The following is a 14102-nucleotide window of genomic DNA, read 5'->3' as shown; positions in this document are numbered from 1 at the left end:
GAGCGTTCTGTGAACTATTCAAAGGCAGGAGCTGTGTTTATTCATCTTGGATACATTTATTCACACCCTCAGTTAACTGCTCATTCATTCCTTCATTTCAACAAATATTGAGTCTCCCAGGGGCCAGGCCCCATTCTAGGTGCTGAGAGTACAGCAGGAAACAAGGCTGACGAGTCCCCAGCTTTTCTGGAACTTACATTCTGGAGGGCGTGAGGATGGAGAGCAGTGAAATAAACCACTGAACAAGACCAGTGCTACAGAGAAAATAAAACGAAGTCATGGGGAGCAGACGATCCCCAAAGCCAGGAAGCAACTTTGAAAACAATAAGGTGATGGGAGGCTTCTCTAAGTCGGTGACATCTGAGCCAAACCCACATGAAGATGAAACAGAGTTAGTGGCATAACTCTGAAAGGGCACCCCAGGCAGAAACGGCAGGTGCCAAGGCTCAGAGGCTGGGAGGCACCAGCACATTGCAGGAATGGAAGGAAGGCCAGGAGGCTGGTCCCGGGGACCAAGGGAAGAGACACGGAGAGTCAGCCGGGGAGGAAGGCAGAGGCCAAACAACAAGCAGTCTTATGAGCACGCTGGGAGGGTTGGGATTCTCTTTTATTCTCCATTTCCATCTGATTCTAAGTGCAATAGAACGCCAACCTTTTAACCGAGGTGATTAACCAGTATGACCTGATTTCCGCCTTTAACACTCGCTCTGTCTCATGGAGAACAGATTGTGTGGGGGCAGGAATGGAAGTGGGAGACCAGTGAGAAGACTATTCTGGAAGTCCAGACAGGCGACGGAGGAGTGGAGGTGTGGAGAAGTGGCCTGGGCACAGAAAACATTTCAGAAGCAACTGCCCACTTGATGGATTGGTCATAGGGGTGAAAAAGAAATCAGAGTGACTCCTAGATTAATGAATAAGCCCAACACCTGGAACAGAACAATAAACACTCAATGATAATTATGGAACAATTTGAAAAATGAGAATAAAACAACTCAACGTCAGCATCTTGAACATAACTACACACCTACCGGTCTGGTGCAGATGTAAGTGCTCTGGACCATCAGGAAAGATGTCAGTGTGAGTTCAAATTATCTAGGAGGCAGGATTTAAAATTCGACTCAAAAGGTGGGTGGCACTGGGACAGAGAAGCGAACACAACAGAAGGTTCTAGACCAGAATATAAAAATGAGCCTGGAAGCTTTTTTGGTTTGTTTGTTTGTTTGTTTGGCTTTGGGATATTTTTAAGGGGTGGGAAGTGTAGAGGCAACTGTGTTGACAAAGCGCAAGAGATGCAGTTGGTTGAATATGAAAACAAGAGCAGAATATGAAGCATCTTGAAAACCAGACAGGAGTTTGGATTCAAAAAGCAACAGAGATCCATCATGGGTCGTCTAGGGAAGCAGCACGCCAGCAGCAGGTGACTTATGTCTTGAATTTGGATGGTCTGGGGCTGGAGGTGGGTGACTTGAGACCACAAGACAGCAGATCAGATAGAATTACGGTAAGCTAAGTGCTGGGCTCACCAAACTATCCTCTCTCTGGAAGACAAAAAAGCAATAACAAAAACACGCTGCCCCAATGCAGGAGAAATACAGTCATGCCACAGGCTCTTGAGGCTGGCCAGAGGGGCAGGATGAGCAGGGGTGGGCAGGTGGTTTATAAGAGAAAACAAGTCAACCCCCAGCCATATAGAACCCTCGAGGAGGACATGGGAGTTTTCAGCTGTAGGTGGCCGGGTGCCCTGGACCAATCTGTATATTTCACATCCTCTGTAGATTCCAGGTTTCAGGCATTTGCAGCTGCCGTGTATGGGCCATGTCATGGGGAACATCCTCACTGATGATCAGAGACTTAGCGACCAGCCATGACCCAAGCACAGCCTCCCAGCCTCGAGGCCCGTGCAGGGAGTGTGGAGACACACTTAGTAGAGAGAGGAGGAGGGACAGATGAGTCCTCTTCCTTTCACAGTCAAGATGCTGCCGGAACATGGCCCTTTCCCACCATATTATATATAGGAGGAGACAGAAAGGAGGGTAAACTATGGAGCCGGGTCTCCTGAATGCAAAGGAAAGGACAGAATGAGAGAGAGAATGGCAGCAGCAGCCTCTGGTGGGAACTTGCTGTCTTAACAGCCCAGAAGTTGGCTGACTTCCCCAATCCAGAAAGTGGGGAAGCAGGCCCAGCAACGAGTAGGCAGCAATAAACAGCCCGATTCCACTAAAGAGGCTGGAATGCTTCTAGATGATAACCATCTGCTCAGGGGTCCAGTGGAGCCTGGCTGGTCAGAAACGACTCACGGCCGGGACACACCCAGGCCGCCTGGCTGGCCTCCCTGTCGTTAGACACAAATGGCAGCTTCCACTCCCCTATTTGTTCTTGAAGCATGGCAGCTAGTGTCAAGGATGCAGTCTATTGACAGAGAGCCAGGGACCTGGCATGCTCTTTTTCACCCCAGGCTCCTTCCTGTATGATCCTGCATGTGCGCTCGCTCGCAAATACACCATCAATCATTCGACGATTTATCGAGCATCTAATATGTGTCAGGCTCAGTGCCAGAACCTAGGGACACAAAGATGACTGTGACAGGGTTTCTGACCGCCAGCGGAAGACAGCGTGGTACACAAATCCAACTCTGTCCAATATGGCAGCAATGTCACAGAGAGAGAATGGGGCAGTTAGAGAAGTTTTACCAAAGATGATATATCTGTGCCATATCTTGAAGGAAAAGAAAGATATTCTCGATCGAAAAAAACAGTGATAAAGAATTTCCAGGAGAAGAAACAGCATGTAAGAGATTCAACATCTTGTAAGAGTCTAGGAAAAGGTCTAGGGATGATCAAAGGGTCCGTGTGGCCAGCAGCAATGGCAGAGAAGATGAAAGTGGCCCAAACAGCGGGACAGATTACGAAAGGCCTTTGCTAAGGGGTCTGGGTTCCTGAGCAAGGTAGCAACACAATCAACAGGGCATTAGAAACAAATAGATGATGCCATCTGGTGACCAAGGACCTAGGCATGCCTAGTCATACCTAGCAGATGACGTGTCCTCCCAGTGATGTTTTCAAGGGAGCTTGAACACGAGTGACATGATTATTGGTTGTCCAGCCTTGTGTTACTCCAATTCAGGGCTCACCAGGAGAAGTCTGACTGGAACACGTGCCTTAGGTTCAGACCTATGTGTGACTTTCCTATCTCTCCGGCCCAAACACCTGGGCGTGTCTGTGGAGAGGAAGTAAGAGAGACAGGCTATTGTGCGCCCAGGCCTCCTTAACCCACCCACCGTGTGGCTTGTGCGGAAGAGCTGTGGCTAGATTGCCCTCTAGAGGCAGGAGGCAGAAGAGCAGCCAACTCAGGGCAGAGGACCTCAGTGAGGGGACGAGGATGTGGAACATTAACTTAGGTTCCACAACAAAGGGACTGTCCCCTAGTTCGTCCCTGTGATCTATCAATATGGTCTCCAAAAGAATCCGGGATATTAGCAGGGCTCTTTCTTCAGCATGGGAGCCTGGGATATCTTTCATGAGGTTTGACGTTGTCTTTTCACACCCCAAACGTGAATTAATCCAACCTGAGGTCTTTCAGGTGTCCCACTGTTCTGAATTACCAAAGGATGTATAACACGCACAACAATATGACTGCACCCAGCACCCAACACAGCTTCGAAATATAGAAGACAGAACCCAAACATTCGCATTCCCCAAATGAAAGCTAATCCGCACTTGATTGCAGGTCTGAAATATAACAGAAAAATACCTAGGAAGTAGAAAAGAGAAATTCTTAAACTAATGTGAGAGAAACTTGCTATTGAGCTGACTTGTGCCACCATACGCAAATTTGATGGAAACTCAACGCGTTAAAGGGTCTTTGGCAGATGGCAGGAGAGGCCTTCCTGGGAGGTGACTTTAGCTCAGTGACCTGGCCCACTAGCACTGGGGGATGGGGGTGGAGTGAAGGCTGGGGAGAGGCTGTGAGTGGCCGGTGGCCTATCAGACTAATAATTCTCAAGAGCATCTCCAAAGGCCAAACAGGAACACTTTCCTCAAGCTGTCTCATCCCAGGATCTCGTCCCAGGATCTCGTCCCAGGATCCGGACGGAGCGTCATTTCCCCAACTGCAATACAAACATCCTCATCTATGAGCAGGTCTCCTACTGCAGCAAGGCTTGACTTTTCCAGACAATAATACAACCGATCAAATACCTCTCCACATGAAATATTCCCTGAACCCTTCAGCTGTGAATAGACTCATCCCACTTAGAGCCACTCCAGCCCTTATCTGTGCCTTCCTTGTAATCATATGTGCACATAACCTCTCTCTCCTCTTAGATAAACTCATTTAGGACAGAATTAAGAACGATGAAAACTAGTTTGGTTTTTTTTTTCCCTCCTTTATATGGGAAAGAGAAACTCCAGAGAGCTCTCCCTTGGAGACCAGGGTCACTTCATAGCTCCCTCTGCTCTCGGTGTAACCCCAGCCAGCCTTGAGAATGAGACAGTCCCACACACAGGCAGAGCAGGAAGTGGCCTGGGTGACAGCTTAGAGGAATGCCAGGAATGTCCCGATTATTCTCCCAAGCCCCTCACCTCCAGTACCCGAAATACCACCATTAGCGATACATGCCTTTCAGTGTTTGAGGTCTCTCTCTCTCTCGCAGCTCCCTCTTGAATAAACTCCAACTACCCCATAGAAGAACATCTTAAGCTCTAACTCAGCAAGGAATTCGCTGGCCATCAGATGTAAGCAACATTTTACAAGAATGTGTGACTGTGTGAGTGTGTCGAAGGCCACGTTCTGAGTGTAAATAGCCATGAGGGTGGGGCTTGTTGTTTGTTTCATTTACCTCTGTGACCCAGCACCCATTATGGTGCCTGGAACACAGAAGGTGCTCCGTAAATGCTTGTTGAAGATAACGAATGAATAAGTAAATGAATGAGAAGTCCAGAAGATAGGTATTCCCCAAGGAAAAGTCAGAGGCCAGAAAACAAATCCCTAGAGCGAGACCGAGTCCGTATTCTTCTTGCATGACCTCTATGGTGTCTTGGACAGCATAAGAAACGCCCAGGAAATTTACCGCAGCTGATGTTTCTATAGTTTTGCTAGATGGCTTCTGGGGCTTGGCCCAGGAAGAGCCCCTCCCTGGCTGTCAAAGATGAGTCTCGCCACCAGGGGGCAATGCAGACCAGATACTAGGGTTTTCTTGTCCAAACCCCTGGTGGCTGACTGACAGCAGGGGGCCTCCGAATGCCATTTTGGACCCCAAATACATCATTCTCTCCCTGCACACTCATTAATATCAAAATCTCACCAAAGCAGCTTTGCTTCTGAGACCTATAACAAAGGCAATAGTTTAAAAAGCCATACTGAGATCCACTCAATCAATAAAAATCATGGCCCATACTGGAGGAAAAGAAGAAGAAAAAGGAAACTGTTGTTGGCACCGGGTTTACTGGTAGAAATACTTCCTACTGTATTTTTCTAAGCAACTAAAATATGATCCCCGAAGGGCCCGTGGCATCCCACGGATGATTCATACTGATCATTGCTATGCAAAGAGCACCGCCTAACTTCCATGCAAAGCACACAGAACCTTTTTCGGGAATGAGGCCAAGCCCTGGACTGTTACCTAGTATCTGGAATCCAAGCGGATCAGGATCTTAGACAGTGGGCTGACCCTCGAGTGTTAAGTTGTAAAAAGGGGTTGAGAGCAGGAAAGAGACACGCCCAAGGTAAAGAAGGAAGCAAAAAGCCACATTAATTTAACCTCTTCCAGGCTGTGATTAATACCCATTTCTCACGTGAGAAAGTAGACTTTACAAGGGATGACGATACTCTGCTTTATTTCACTCGTGCCTTCATTCAGTATTTATTGGGCTCTTATTTGCGGCCAGGAAGTGTGCTAAGCAATAAGGATACTGAGAACAGAACTTAAGACCTAAGGTGAGAGGGACAGATGGACATGAATATCATGACGATTGAGTGTCTTGAGGATTATAGCTCAGCTCTTTGTTAAGCCAAGGCCTTTATCATGGTCTATTTTGCTGCCGTCTATTACACAGACAATTCGATTCCCCAAGGCAGGACCTGTCATGTCCTTTATGTATCTCCAGTATTTAGACTAGTACCTTGTACTCTACAGATGACTAGGTGAACAAATGGATGCAGAGATAGATGACGGATGGACGGATAGATAGGTTGGTGGGTGGGCGAACGGATAGATAGGTTGGTGGGTGGGCGGGTAGATGGATGGATGGATGCATGGATGGGTAGATGCATGGATGGATGGTCAAATGAATGGATCAATGAATAAGTTAATGAACAAATAAATGGATCCTGAAGACTATGGGTCAAAAAGGGGAAAGAAATAAAGGAATATTCCGTGAGACAGTGGTTGGCTTTATTCATAACTACATTCTATTATCTGCACAGATATTTGATCTCGTTAGTATATTACAAACCCCTTGCAATCAAGAAACTTCCCCTGTGTGTTTCCTGCCACCCACAGAGCCTCTCACAGTCAGGTCCCCTCCAGGTGTTCAGTAAAAGTATGTATAATAAAATGGTATTTTTCATGTTTGGCTTCATTCTCTCTCCTAATCCTTCACCAGCTCTGGAGGTAGAATAAGGTTCTGCTTTTCATGTAAAGAGGAAAACTAAGCCACAGAAAAGTGCAGTGTCTGGGAGTCTGAATTCTGGGTCTTGGAGATCCTAGCACGTGCGGCAAATCAGTGAGAGAGCCTGTGGCCTTTAGAAGAGGCCCCGGAAGTCCCAGCCCTGGGGAGTGAGGAGAACCTCTCAGCTGGGTCTGGAGGAAAGCCGCGGGCCTGAGTCCTGTGGGCTAAAGGCATCCACAGGCACCCTTGAGTGGGATAGGTGCCCCCCCGACCCCACTGCAAAAGGGGACTGTTGGGAGCTGGCATAGCTGCTCTGGAAGAGAGCGGGGAGGAGAAGTAAGAGCTCATCAGCCAAGGAGAGGCCTTGGCAGGGCAGCAAGTGTCTCCCCACCTCCAGGCAGCTCGGAGCTGGGCCTCCTCACACCTCTGCAGCAGGAGGGCTAAGCAGGCGCGGGGCAGGGTGGAGCCTGCAGGGAGACACAAGTCAGATCCTGGGTGTCTAAAGTGCTGAATTTTGGCCCAGTTTCGTAACTCAGGAGTTACAAATTCGTTTGAGGCCCCATCTCCTTCTCTGCGTCTCAGTTTCCTAAAATGGTGTCATTGAGAAGATGACATGAGTTACTGCAGGAAAGCACCTGACAGTGCTGCCCCACATCGTGTCCTCGCCCCCCCCCCCCCAGGATGCCTTTTCCTCAGTTTCCTTGTGAGGAAAATGGGAACGCTATGGCCTGTGCGCCTCATCTCGGGGATATTATGAAGACCAAATGAAAGAATAGATGTAAAAGCGCCATAATGTCTATAGGTTAAAATGCAAAAGCAAGATCAAATTAACATCAAATGCAACAGGCTAACGCAAGTCTTCTGAGATAAAAATATGCGAGAGAAATTTCCCTCTGTCCCACCCAACCTGCCCTGTCCCTGACAGGTCTCTGCTCAAGGTGTCACCCAAACTGCCATGTCCCCAGTGGGTCTTTGCTTGTGGCACCGACCTCCTCAGCCTCCCCACAACCCTGGTCCTGGCTGAACTCCCACCGTTTCCTCCAGCGGCTAGAAGAACAGCTCCCGCCTTCTCAGTGGACGGGCCAGGAGATTGGCAGCCATCACAAGTGCTCGAATTCCAAGCATCAGTGCAGGCATGCTGCTGCCTGCCCTGTGACATCTGGGAAGAGGACAGAAAGGGTAAACTCATTGGCCCTCTGAAGTCCTATAAACCCTTCTAGAGGAGGACCTGCTCAAACACACCTCCTTCATGGAGCTGCCCTAGGAAGCTCACTCGGCAGAGCTAATCCCACCTGTCAGTGACAGGCACAGTGGAAAGAGGCTGAACTTGGAGTAGGGATAGGGACCAGAAGTCCAAATCTGAATCTGAATTAGCATCCTGTGTGACCTTGAATGCATTCCTCAACTCTCTAGACATGGATTATCTTCATGTTCAAGGTGATGATTGTTTCGAGGCTTAAGTAAGGAAAAATAAATATAGAATATAGAACAATATATTGTTGGCCCCCCAAAATGCGAGCTAAATAAAAGAATGGATGACCCTCGGTCTCAAGACCAGTAAAGAGCTCAGCTTTGGGGCAAGCTGGCGGGGGCTTCAGTAAGCTGCGGTTTTCAACTGGCTAAACCCGGCATACCTGTTGACCCTCCATGGAAGAAATGGGGAAGAATCTCCCTGAGGCCTGGGGCTTGCCTGGGGGGTGAGTGTGGGTAGGGAAAAGAGGAAAAGGAAAATCCCAAAGCTCATCACCAAAACAATTGAAAAATTAACAAACAAACAAAAAAATGTCTCTGCTTAATATCCTTCAATGGTCCCCACTTGTCCAGATCAGAATTCCTCAGCCAGCATCCGAGGCTCCCCCACAGCTTGACCCAGTCTGACTCCGCACTGTGATTTCCTTCTCTCCTCACTCTGTGCCTCACCTCCTCGGACCTGGTCTGCTCATCGGTACCTTGATAGGCCTCGCACACCTTGTCTCTTCCATTTCGTCTGTGCTCAAAAATGAAGCCTCGAGTCTCTGTGGTTTTTTCTCATCCTCACTCAGGCCCACAGGAGTCTCCCCCTTCCCCAAGATAACATCTGCTGCTCCACTCATTTTGAGTCTTTTTAGTGTCATTTTTCAAATATCAAGATGAGTCTATGCAACTAGACTACAAGCTCCATGGGGACAAGGATGCGTGTGTGCTCATATTTGCATTTATCTATGAATATTTATATATTCAAGAATGTTAATCTATCTATCCATATCTATGCGTATATTCATATCTATATCCAGATAGATATATTCATATCTATAGGCAGAAGATATAGAGATGAGAGAGAGAGAGAGAGAATGGCCATGGGAACGACTTCTCTCCTCCCGTGTGCATGCCCCTTTAAATGACACTTTGCTCCATCCCTCAAGACATGGAGTCCCATAGATATGGACAATGGACTAGTGGTTACCAGAGGGGAAGGGAGAGATAGGAGGGGAAATTTTTAAAAATAAATGTTAAAAAAATAAAATAAACCTCTGGGAAAAAATAAACAAACAAACAAACAAACAAACAAATAAATAAATCTCTGGGAGGAAAAAAATGGAGCCCATGTCTCCCCTCCTTGACTCTTGACTGGCCCTGAACTTGCTTTGACAACCAGACAGGATAACGAGAACGTGGCAGATTTGACATGGTGTGGCTTTCTAGTCTAGGTCTCAAAAGCAACTACAGCTTTCTTTCTGGCTCTCTTAGTTTAGAATGCTGCCACTGCCTTCTTGAGCAGGAGACATCATGAGGAGAGAGAGGCCTGGGTGACAGCCAGCACAACCAGCAGACGTGGGAGTGAGGTCATCTTAAACCGCCCAAACCTAGCTGAGCTACCATGTGACTGCAACCTATTAGTGACCCCTGGAGAAAGTACCAAGCCTGGCCCCATCTATTAGTCATCCATTTTCTGTCTGGATCTTCTTCCAGAGCCAAACCTAGTGCAAATTGTTGATGCACAGACTCGTGAGAAAATAGAATTTTTTTTCAAGCTACCAAGTTTTGCGATGGTCTTGGTACAAAGCAAAAATTGTATGTGTATGTGTGTTGTGTGTCTATGTGAATGATTGAATGCTACATACGTATTAGCATCAGAATTAAAGTGAATAAATGAACGAATGGTTAATATGCTCCACTTCTAGAGTTTGCCTCTTGAATCCATCGGAATAAAATTTGTTTGGTGGAGCTGACTTTACCTCTCTCTCTTTTCTCTCAGCAAGAGAAAAAAGTAACCAGGATTTGAAAGAAATTTACCTAGTTCTTAGGAATGTCAAGGATGTAGAGGAAGGGCCCATCCCACTGGTTTTGCTTTGATACACAAAAGGCTTTGCAGTGTGGTGTCAGGGACGTGAACGAGAAGCCAGGCGATGGCTGAGCCTCAGAAATAGCTATGGGAAAAGATGACTTTTCATCTTGGCATAAGTCTGATTGGAATGTGCAAGGAACAAATCTTGTCTGCTTTCTCTGCTCTCCACCTATTGCCACTACTCTTGTGATGATGATAATGGCAGCCTCTATGGAAAGTCTATCTTCCCAGCCACCTTGCCCTGGAGACATTATTCATCTCATTTTAATTTGAAGAAATTAAAGTTCAGAGTGGTGAGGTAATTTACCCTATGTCATATAATTAGGAAGTTGAAAGCCAAGAAATAAACCCAAATTATCTGATTCCAAAACTCACTCTCTCCTTCCCCATATCATAGTTTCTAGTACCTTCTGGTAGACTTCTATTTACTGCCCAGGTCATCTTCCAGTGCCAAGAGAGGAGAAGGACTTTGCACAAAACACACTCAACACCCAGTTCATAGGGCCATTAGGAAAACTGAGCTGGCTATGAGCAGCTAGCTATCTTGATATGGCTATCGTATATCCACTTTGTATAGAACCTGGTTGGATTGTCTTCATCCCAAATTCTATCCCTCTAAAACATTAACATGTATAATTCCAGTGGATAAAGATACATAAATGGCTGCAGGAGCTTGGAGCCCTGTTTGAAGCTTCATAAGATGTGGCTTCGGTCCCTCCTGCCAAACCAAAAGCAGTCAGAGGATCGCTACATATTGGGCCCATGTACAAGGAAATATAGAACGTGACCCCCAGCCCAAAGGACCTTAACCTCTGGTCAACATAACAATACACAAACATATAAACTGAGCTTTGTGGTACCAATTTACAGTGCAATAATGAGAAGAGAAAGATTGTCAAGGGCTGGAGGGGAAAGAGAAGGTTTCATGAGACAAAAGGAATCTGAGCTGAGCCTTGAAGAAAAAGGGGTTTGAACCAGAAAAGAAGGAAGGGCCCTCTTAGCTGTGGGAACAGCATGAGCATGAGCAGAAGCCTGGATGGGAGGAATGACCAGGCTTATGTGGGGGACGGTGAGAAGATAAGGCTCTATGGGGCCTGGGACCTGGGAGAGCAGATGGCGAATGGCCCCAGAGTGGGCGGGAAAGCCAGAGGTCAGCGAAAGGGAGACATTTGGCTCCCAGACCCCATCCGCCCGTCCATCTCACTTTCCAGAAGACTGAGGCCTCCTTCAACACCACCTACACAAACCTACAGACAGACAGACATATGCATGTGTGCGTGCACGTGCACGCACACACACACGCACACCCTACTGTGTGTTTGTTCCTGTCAGAAACCAGCCTGTGAGATTGTGTGGATTCCAGAAGAGGGTGGGGAGAGCTAAGATAGCAGATTGTCGAAGCTCTAATTACATATCTCTGAGGTGGAAATTTAGTAAAACCACAGACTTGGAACAACATAAAAGTGCATAAAACAGCCTCATCCGTTCATTATGCAAAGGAATTGCTCATTTATGGAGTTTGGATTACAGTAGAGTTTATAAAGCAAAAAGATAGCGCTTTATGGAATCCCATGAGCACCCACACATTCTCATCAGGAAGAGCACACCTGTTGGATGTAGCCTCACCATTGCAGGTGGTAGGTCCCCCACTCACCAAGGAATTGTCTCACAGTGTCACCCACCTCCAGATGAGACAAGAAAGGACAAGGGCCAAGAGAAGTTTGCTAAGAGAACAACCACCTAGAACAATTCTGAGATCACAGGGAGAGTGGTTCACTAAAGAACCAGTTGTTATAAGAAAAAATAATATAAAAATTGTCATACTGGAGGCAAAGGACTTAGAAAAGGGAGATGATACGCAGTCACTGCCTGGTGCACTAACAGAGCCATCTATCTGTGATTCAAGGAATCCCCTGAAACCTGAATCCCCCAATTTTAAAAAAATCTTGACTCTAACCTTAGTTTTTCTGCATTTTATTATCTACTTGCCTTTTCCTTTACATTAAAATTGCTTTGGGGAATGATTAAGTCACAAAAAGAGCATTTCACAAAGTAGTTCTTGTGGAACACTAGTTTACAAGAAAAAAAAAAGTTTGGTGGTTATATATGTACATTTGGAAAAGTTCAAATTAAATTCACACCCCACCCCATTAAAGAGTTAAAGGCTCTGAGAAGTCTTGCAATAAAGAAATTTAAATTTGTTTCACTTGAGCTCTGCATTTCTAAAATTTAAGAAAATAATCAAAAAATCTGGGCTTTGTTTGTTTGTTTTTGTTTTTATTTACAAAACATCAATTATCATCTTGAGGAACAACTGTTTTATAAAACGTTTGGAAAAGAATGACCTCTTTAGCTGGTTTTTCAGTTTCTGTCATTGGATGTAAATTTGAAAATTGTTCAGTGATGTGTCAACATTTATTGCTTGATCCTTTCGTTTTTGTGCAGCCTGGCCAAGCTCCGTCCTAACACTTACACATAGAGTTGTATTACTTACTCATAAAGAGATTTGATTGTCAGATTTCTGTGTGGAATCAGGGGACCCTTGAACAACAGGTTCTCTGGAACTTAAAAAGTCACGTCCTGGTCCCCAAGAGGGAAAGGGAATCAGAGTGCTCTGGTCGGGGACACTCAGCCACACCTGGGTACTGAAGGGAAGACAAATTAGAGTGTCCTGTTTATGTATATTAAAAAAACAATAGTGACACCGGAAAAAGCCAAAAGCCCCTCAACAGGTAAATGGATAAATAAACTGTGGTATATCTGTACAACGGACTACTCCCCATCAATCAAAGCAGATAAACTATGATGGAGACAACACGAATGAATCTCAGCATCATCATGCTGAGTAAAGAAGAGTACACACTGTATGATTAATTCATATAAAACTCCGGGAAATGCAGACTAATCTATAATGACAGAAAGCAGATCCGTGGTGGCCCAAGGACGAGAGTAGAAGAATAGCAAAGGGGTCCCAGGAAATCAGGGATGGGAGATGGAAATATTTGGTATCTTAATTGCGGTGGTGGTTTCATGGGTTTATACATATGTCAAAAGGCATTAAACTATATGCCTATGTGTGGTTTATTGCATATAAACAATATCTCAAAAGAGTTGCAAAACAAATGAAATAAAATAAATAAAACTTAAAATTCTCCAGGAAAAAAAAATTAAAAAGATGAACAATCTATACCCGGGTTGCCTCTGATGAATGCTTCTGGTCACCAGTGATTTTTAGATAATCAAAGTTGTGAATGACAGACATCATCATAAATGACAGATAATCAAGTAAGTGAATGAATGAGTTCAGGATGTTGGTGGCCTCCATTTGTAGATGTTGCCTGCTAGATGCCTTTATAGACCAAGTAGGAAAAGAGTTTTTCATTATTTCTAAAGTAAAAAGGTGAGAAAGTTCCTTCTTTATCTGGCCTTTTATGATTCTTTGATTTTTTTTTTTCTTCTCTGAGAATGGCACTGTCAGGGCTCTGATAGGTGGATATGAGCTGAGGAAGAGGAGAGAGAGAGATGGGGACAAAAAGAAGAAATGGTCACATCAAATGTCTTCATAGTCACTTCACCCCTGGAATGGTCTTTGACAAGCCATGTGACCTTGAGCAAATTCCCAGCTCAAAACCTCCTCTGCAAATTAGAGTTATTAGTAACTACCACACAGTTGTTCTCAAAAGGAAATGAGAAAAATATGCGTTAGAATTCCCAGAGCAATACCCAACATAGATTGCTCTGGGAATTAAAGGCAACGTCTCAATTTCTTCCCCACCTTCCAGAGACAAATAGCCTCGGAAGCATGTTGCTAAGAGGAAGTCTGTAAGTCCCCTGGCAAATACAGGTCCATGGTTTCCCAGATCCTCAGAATGGATTCCGTGGCAGACCTAAGCCCTCCTTAAGCCAAGAGGCTCCTAGATCTCCATCTTTGCATAACAGATCCACTTAAAGCATGTTCCCCTTGTGACCCATTGCCTCTGGGAGTGACCTCACAATGGAGCAGAGCCTTTCTCCCCAAGTCCTGGGGTCTTTCCTTCCAGTCCACTCTTCCAGACTCTACAGGGCTACTTTGGGCATTTTGAACCTCTGCTTGCCCACCACCCCCACTCCATCTTCAACCTTGCTTCCTTTCCCTCCTTCTCCTCCTTGATTCTTAAGGGACAGACCAG

Source organism: Pteropus alecto, unplaced genomic scaffold (assembly GCF_000325575.1).
Source record: "Pteropus alecto unplaced genomic scaffold, ASM32557v1 scaffold160, whole genome shotgun sequence".
Taxonomy (NCBI): domain Eukaryota; kingdom Metazoa; phylum Chordata; class Mammalia; order Chiroptera; family Pteropodidae; genus Pteropus; species Pteropus alecto.
The sequence above is the reverse complement of the archived record's forward strand: the minus strand, read 5'-3'. Positions refer to the sequence as shown.